The following is a 7,153-nucleotide window of genomic DNA, read 5'->3' on the forward strand; positions in this document are numbered from 1 at the left end:
TTGTTTTATGTAAACAATAAACCAATTTAAGTCCATGCGTTACAGTGATTTTACTTTAGTAATTGATGGTTTGCTGACTAACTCTGCACCCTTGGAGTGTTTTGTGGGAAATAAGCGTAAGCAGCATTTTTCTTCAATGAGGTAGTGGAGAATTAATGTTGTAAAAATAGAGAGAGACAGAGAGAGACAGAGAGGAGAGGGGGAAAAAAACCCCGGAAGAGGACGATATGAAGGAGTCCAGGAGCGTCGAGTTTATATCCAGAAAGGCTCAGTTCTGCAACACTGTTAATGAGGCTTGAAGAGCATCTCGTCTGTATCGCACGGACACGATGTGCAACTGCACTGCGGACTCCACACTCATTTGTGGCAAATCAAGCAGCTAATAAAAGCGGAAATATGAACCGTTCTTCCACTGAGGCCTCACATGATGTGTGACCACACTGCACGTACCAAAATATGAGCGGGGGAACTCAATCCTCGGCGAGCCGGGACACGTCAGGCCATTGTTATGGTAGGCACTGCTCTTAAGGGCTGAACTTGAGATTAAGCTAATAATGAGTTGCGGTAAGCCTAAAACCAGCTCAAGCTCTATTTGGGAACTATTTTCCATTCTCCTTCTAAGGTTTTCCCATAGCCTTTACACTGGAAGTGGTGTTATCCAAAAACCTTAACTAAACAGAGACTATACATCTGTTTTGGATACAAAAACTGAAATGCAGTGTTGGAGAATGCAACGGGTGGTAAAAATCTTCATTTTTGCCCTATAGCCTACACACTGTTATGCATAACAATTACATATAAACTTATATAGACATTTGCAGACTTTTAAATAACTATGTGGGTCAATGACATCAATTATAAATTTGAGCAATTAAAGAATAAATAAATTATTAGCTAACACTAAAACAATAAAAAAATAAACTTTAGATGCTAGTTAACTTTTCAGGTAGGTACCAAGGCAACATTTTTTATTTACATTAAGGGCCCTTTCACACCTACCTTGTTTGGTCCGGACTTTCTGACTTTTCAGTTTGGTCCGAATCAAAATTGCAGGTGTGAAACCTCGGACCAAACAGGTCCGGACCAAACAGACGACATTTGGTCCGATGAAAAGAGGAAGTCTCGGTCCGGATCAAACTGAACAAAGGTTTGGTTCGTTATAGTGTGAAAGCATTTTCTGTAAGGTTCGGACTTTCGGACTATTTACAGGAAGTTCCGGTGGTTCCCGCGTAGCTGAAGAAGACAAAGATAGCAGGAAAAATTAGCCGTGGTAGCACATGGGGAGAGGAGGAAACAAGGTTTTTATTTGAAATATGGTCTGACGACATAATAAGAAGTCAACTGGAAAAACGCTTGCAGTCTTCTCCTCCTTTCCTGCCGGCGACGATCAAAGGTTCACACAGCGAGGACGTTCATTTGGCGAATTTGAACTAGCCTCGCGTATAGTTGGTGCTGCAGGTAGTAATACCATAATAATAACAATATAGTTTCAACAATATGCGTCTGTTCATTCATTGTTGTCAAACTTACCTGCCGATTTGACAACGCGCTGACGTCAGACGCACGTCCGTGTACAAACCAATCAATGTCGAGATCCAGCCCACATAGATGATGACGACAGGACGCAAGCATGTCATGCAAAGTTATTTAGTGCGCTCGCATAATTGCAGTGTGAAACCAAACCAAAACTTACCGAATGTATAAAATGTATCAAAACATGAACTTTTGTTCGGACCTTGGTGCAGACTTTCAGGTGTGAAAACGCCCTTAGTTAACTTGATGTATTAAATAGCTCAACTTAAAGGGGTGGTTGATTATGATTTCAGTTTTCTAACTTTAGTTAGTGTGTAATGTTGCTGTTTGAGCATAAACAACATCTGCAAAGTTACAACGCTCAAAGTTCAAAGCAAAGGGAGATATTTGCTTTTAAAGAAATCGTTTTGGTAACACTTTATAATAACTGCACACTATTAATCATTAGTTAAGCATTAGTAAACAGTTAATTCGTCATTTATAAAGCATTAATAGACAATAATAAGCAGTTTATAAATACAGTTAAAAATGCTTTATTCTTGATTTAAAAGCATATCTATAATGTGTTTAATAATCATATTTTCATATGTTATTAATGATCAATTTATCATTTCTAAATTAAGTACTGCATTATTTACAAACCAGTTATTTAAGAGTTGTCAGTGGTTCATAATATTACTTAGAAAGTATAAGTAAATGATTAATAAACTATTTAAATGTACATTCATACATCTTATTATTCAGGCGTATATTAATAGTTACTTAGTGTGTTAATAAATGCTTTATTAACATGAATTTCTACTGTAATTCATGGTTAATTCAGGTAGTTATAAAGCATTTAGTAGTGGTCAGTTAACTATTGTTGTGAGCTCATCTAAAGTGAGGACTAGTTATGCCTTGTAAAGCATTTACAAAGGAGATTTAAAGGCTGTTAATATTTCTATGTTCTGTATTACTGTGTTGTGTTTGTTTATTTTTTCTGTTTAGAAGACAAATGAGCCTTTAAATCTCCTTTGTAAATGCTTTACAAGCCATGAATAGTCCTCACTTTAGATTAGCTCACAAAATAGTTAACTCACCACTACTAAATGCTTTATAACTACATGAATTTACTACATTTACTTACACTTTCTAAGTGATCTTATGAATCACTGACAACTCCTAAATAACTGGTTTGTAAATAATGCTATACTTCATTTAGAAATTAGAAATAGATATGCTTATAAATCAAGAATAAAGCATTTGTAGCTGTATTTATAAACTGCTTATTAATGTCTATGAATGCTTTATAAATTATGAATTAACTGTTTACTAATGCTTAACTAATGATTAATAGCGTGCAGTTATTATAAAGTGTTACCATCGTTGTTTAAGGACTACAACAAACAGCTGGTAGGAACTACACGACATTCCTCCCGGGTTAGTGACATCACCAGCCCTATAATTTACATAAACCCCGCCCCCGGAATATAGATTATCAAGACAGAATATGCTAATCACTGATTAGAAGATAACTACACATCAGCTACATAAATTCATCAACTAACCATTCAGAAATGTCCTGTTGCTTCTACATGTTGTCACTTATTCTGGAGTCTCTCCATCTTTCTGACTTTCGGTTTGAACATAAACATTTTCAGTGCATATGTGTGTGTGTGTGGTAAAAGGACACAAGCTCCGCCCACTGTGCCGGGAGCATGCTATATAAACATATCTGTGGGGTATTTTGAGCTAAAACTTCACATACACACTCTGGGGACATCAAAGACTTATTTTACATCTTGTGAAAAGGGCATTTTAACACCCCTTTAATAAAACATAAAATAAATAAAAATGATAGACATAGAAAATACAAATGATACAATAAAAACTAGTTTAAAATATTACTAAAACTACAGTAGTATCTCAATGATACTAACATAGCACTCTTATGTGAATATCAATAAATCTCTTAATATAAGATACAATTATTCAATATTTCAATTCAATTACATCAGTAGTAGTAGTTCATTACCTAATAAACTTGTAAAGTTAATTAATTTCGGAACTAGTTCAGCAGGAATTTTTCGAAATGCCAATGGAGAAAATAAGAAAAAAACTTCCTTAGCCATGGCCACTAGAAAACTGGTCAATCACTAAACTGCAGTTCTTCAATAAATACTTAAAAGAGTTTAGGACGAGTTTAAGAAATTCAGAAAAATCTACATTTAAAGCACAAAGAAGAAGAAAAGGAATAGTTTTGTGGATATATTCAATGATATATTCATATTTGTAAAAAATGGAATCTAATGCCATGAGTATGAAAAATATTACAGAGTTAATAATGTATATAATACATTAAAGCGGACCCAGCGCTGACCCCTGTGGAACACCATGAGTAACTGATACTGATACATGTCTTTAATAGTTCTTAACTTTCACACAAGCTGTTGGATCCATTTAGTCATCATCTCAAAAATAACAATACAAGACAAGAGCACAAATCCATATGGATAATCAAAATGTACTAGAGCCATACATGACATCATGACATTTATGTGAATTGAAATCTCAGAATAGCAATGGAAGTAGGTTTCCAGTAAACAAGAAACTCTTTACATCTGGTAGAGCACTTCATTGGAGAAAAGGAGCAGAACCTTTACAGTAATACCATTGAGTTTCCAGAGCCTAAATGTGACCCTGGACCACAAAACCAGTCTTATGGAAACATTTTTCTTTAAAATCGATGTATGCTTTGTTAGGATAGGACAATATTTGGCCGAGATACAGCTATTTAAAAATCTCGAATCTGAGGGTGCAAAAAAATCGAAACATTGAGAAAATCGCCTTTTAAGTTTATGTTCACGATTGTGCTGCATTCACTCACAAAATTAAATGTTTCATATATTTACGGTAGGAAATTTACTAAATATCTTCATGGAACATGATCTTTACTTAATATCGAATGATTTTTGGCATAAAAGAAAAATAGATAATAGATAACAATAATGTATTGTTGGCTATTGCCACAAATATACCCGTGCGACTTATGACTGGTTTTGTGGTCCAGGGTCACAAATGACTAAATATGACTTTATTATTTTTTAATATGACTTACTTTATTATCTGTCAGTTACTGAAGAGTTGCACATAGCATCCATATTTTACTTAAGAAACTCGTCTGATTGGTGTCTGGTGGATGTGTTCCTAAACAAGACTTTAATCACAACCCACTGACTAGTTGATTATGTATATGTAATGTTTATGCATAATGTCATACTTTCATACTTTCATATGTTCATACTTTCATATTTTAAATTTTCATACTTTCCTACATAGAAAATAATCAACCTTACAATGAAACTGCAGTATCAGGTTAAGCATTAGCAAACACAGCAGTTACACTCGAACAGCCTGTTGTGACCCATCCTCTACAAAACACCAAACAATAGCTGGCAAACTTTCTGACCTCTAAATAGCGTCAGAGCAATAAATTACTGACGTAAAAGAGCTTTACTAGCCCCTTAAGCATTCTGTTTTATGCTAAGAAAAAACAGCACTCGCTGCATTTGAAATTATGAATGTTCAAACTTAAATGTTAACCAACTCCCCTCTCTGGTGCAACATCTGTGTTTAGTTTTGAAAAGTAAGCAGATTGGCAGAGTCTTGTCTATATCACTTACAAAAATTTGAGAAAGATGAATTTTTTTATTCTTGGAGGTTGTTTAATGGTTTATGATCTGGTTTGCTTACACCCAATTTCCATGTTTAATTCCAGGTCCAGTGATATTTTGGAAGCACTTACTCTAAGGTTGTTCTAGATCATGTCAACAAGAAATGCAGGTGGTCAATAACATAATTGTCCACAATAAAAAAAAGGGAAAATCTTGTAATAATTTTGTTTAAAACACTAACCCCTGGTTTTACAGACAAGGCTTAAGATAGATTAGGCTTTAGCTCAGACTAAAATGCATGTTTGAGCTGTTTTAACTGAAAGCATATCTTAAAATAATTCAGTGCCATTATTTTGTCTCAAGATGCACACCAGTAATGGTTTTCTAAGGCACGTTTATAAAAGCTACTTAAATGTTGTAATTGAACTAAGGCCTAATCCTGACATAATCTTAGCCCTGTCTTTGAAACCAGGTCTAAGATCTTAGAAATGTACTCTGTATTTATGATAAACTTTGCATTCCCTCACAATTTCCCAGTTCCCTTTCGAAAGGGAACTCGCACTGCGTCAGAACGCTATGGGGAACGGCTCCGTGTGAACCAGTGTATGAAACGCTTATCTAATCAATAGGCAATCCTATTGGCCGGCGACAGCCTATGACATCATCACTAGTGCGACCCGGAAGTATATTTACATTTATTTACATTTATTCATTTAGCAGACGCTTTTATCCAAAGCGACTTACAAATGAGAAACAATAGAAGCAATTAAACTAGAAGTAGGACAACAGTATGTAACAGTATGTTTTTTTTTTTTTTTTTTTTTTTTTTTTAGAATAGATAAGAAAGTGTTAGTAGTACTGGATCAAGTGCTCAAGTGCTGCCGAAAAAGATACGTCTTCAGCAGTTTCTTAAAGATGGCTACAGACTCAGCAGCTCTGGCTGAGTTAGGCAGATCATTCCACCAGCAGGGAACAGTCATGGTAAAGGTCCGAGAGAGAGATTTCGTGCCTCTTTGAGATGGCACCACCAGACGCCGCTCACTTGCAGAGCGCAAGTTTCTGGATGGCACATAAGTCTGAAGTAATGAGTTTAGGTACAGGGGAGCAGTGCCAGTGGTTGTTCTGTAGGCAAACGTCAGTGACTTGAATTTGATGCGAGCGGCAACCGGCAACCAGTGCAATTTCGTGAGGAGAGGAGTGACGTGTGCTCTCTTCGGCTCGTTGAAGACCACTCTAGCTGCAGCATTCTGGATCAGTTGCAGAGGTTTGACAGTGCAAGCTGGGAGACCAGCCAGGAGAGCATTACAATAGTCCAGTCTGGATAGAACAAGCGCCTGCACAAGGAGTTGTGTAGCATGCTCTGATAGGAAGGGCCTGATCCTTCTGATGTTGTACAAGGCAAATCTGCATGACCGGGCAGTGCTAGCGATGTGGTCTGTGAAATTCAATTGGTCATCAGTTACAACTCCAAGGTTCCTGGCTGATCTTGATGGAGTTATGGATGACGAGCCTAGCTGGATGGTGAAGTTGTGATTAAGTGCTGGGTTAGCCGGGAATACAAGTTGCTCTGTCTTTGCAAGGTTTAGTTGAAGGTGGTGGTCCTTCATCCAGCCAGAAATGTCTGTCAGGCAGGCTGAGATGCGAGCGGCTACCGTCGGATCATCAGGCTGGAATGAGAGGTAGAGTTGTGTGTCATCAGCGTAGCAGTGGTAGGAAAAGCCATGTTTCTGAATCACAGATCCTAGTGATGTCATGTAGATTGAGAAGAGAAGTGGTCCAAGCACTTAGCCCTGAGGCACACCAGTGGCTAGATGTTGGGTCTTAGACACCTCACCCCTCCACAACACCCTAAAGGTTCAACCCGAGAGATAAGACTTGAACCACTGGAGTGCAGTTCCCGAGATGCCCTTCATCTTTAGGATAGACAGGAGGATCTGGTGGTTAACTGTGTCAAAGGCAGCAGACAG

Source organism: Phoxinus phoxinus (assembly GCF_949152265.1).
Source record: "Phoxinus phoxinus genome assembly, chromosome: 20".
NCBI lineage: Eukaryota > Metazoa > Chordata > Actinopteri > Cypriniformes > Leuciscidae > Phoxinus > Phoxinus phoxinus.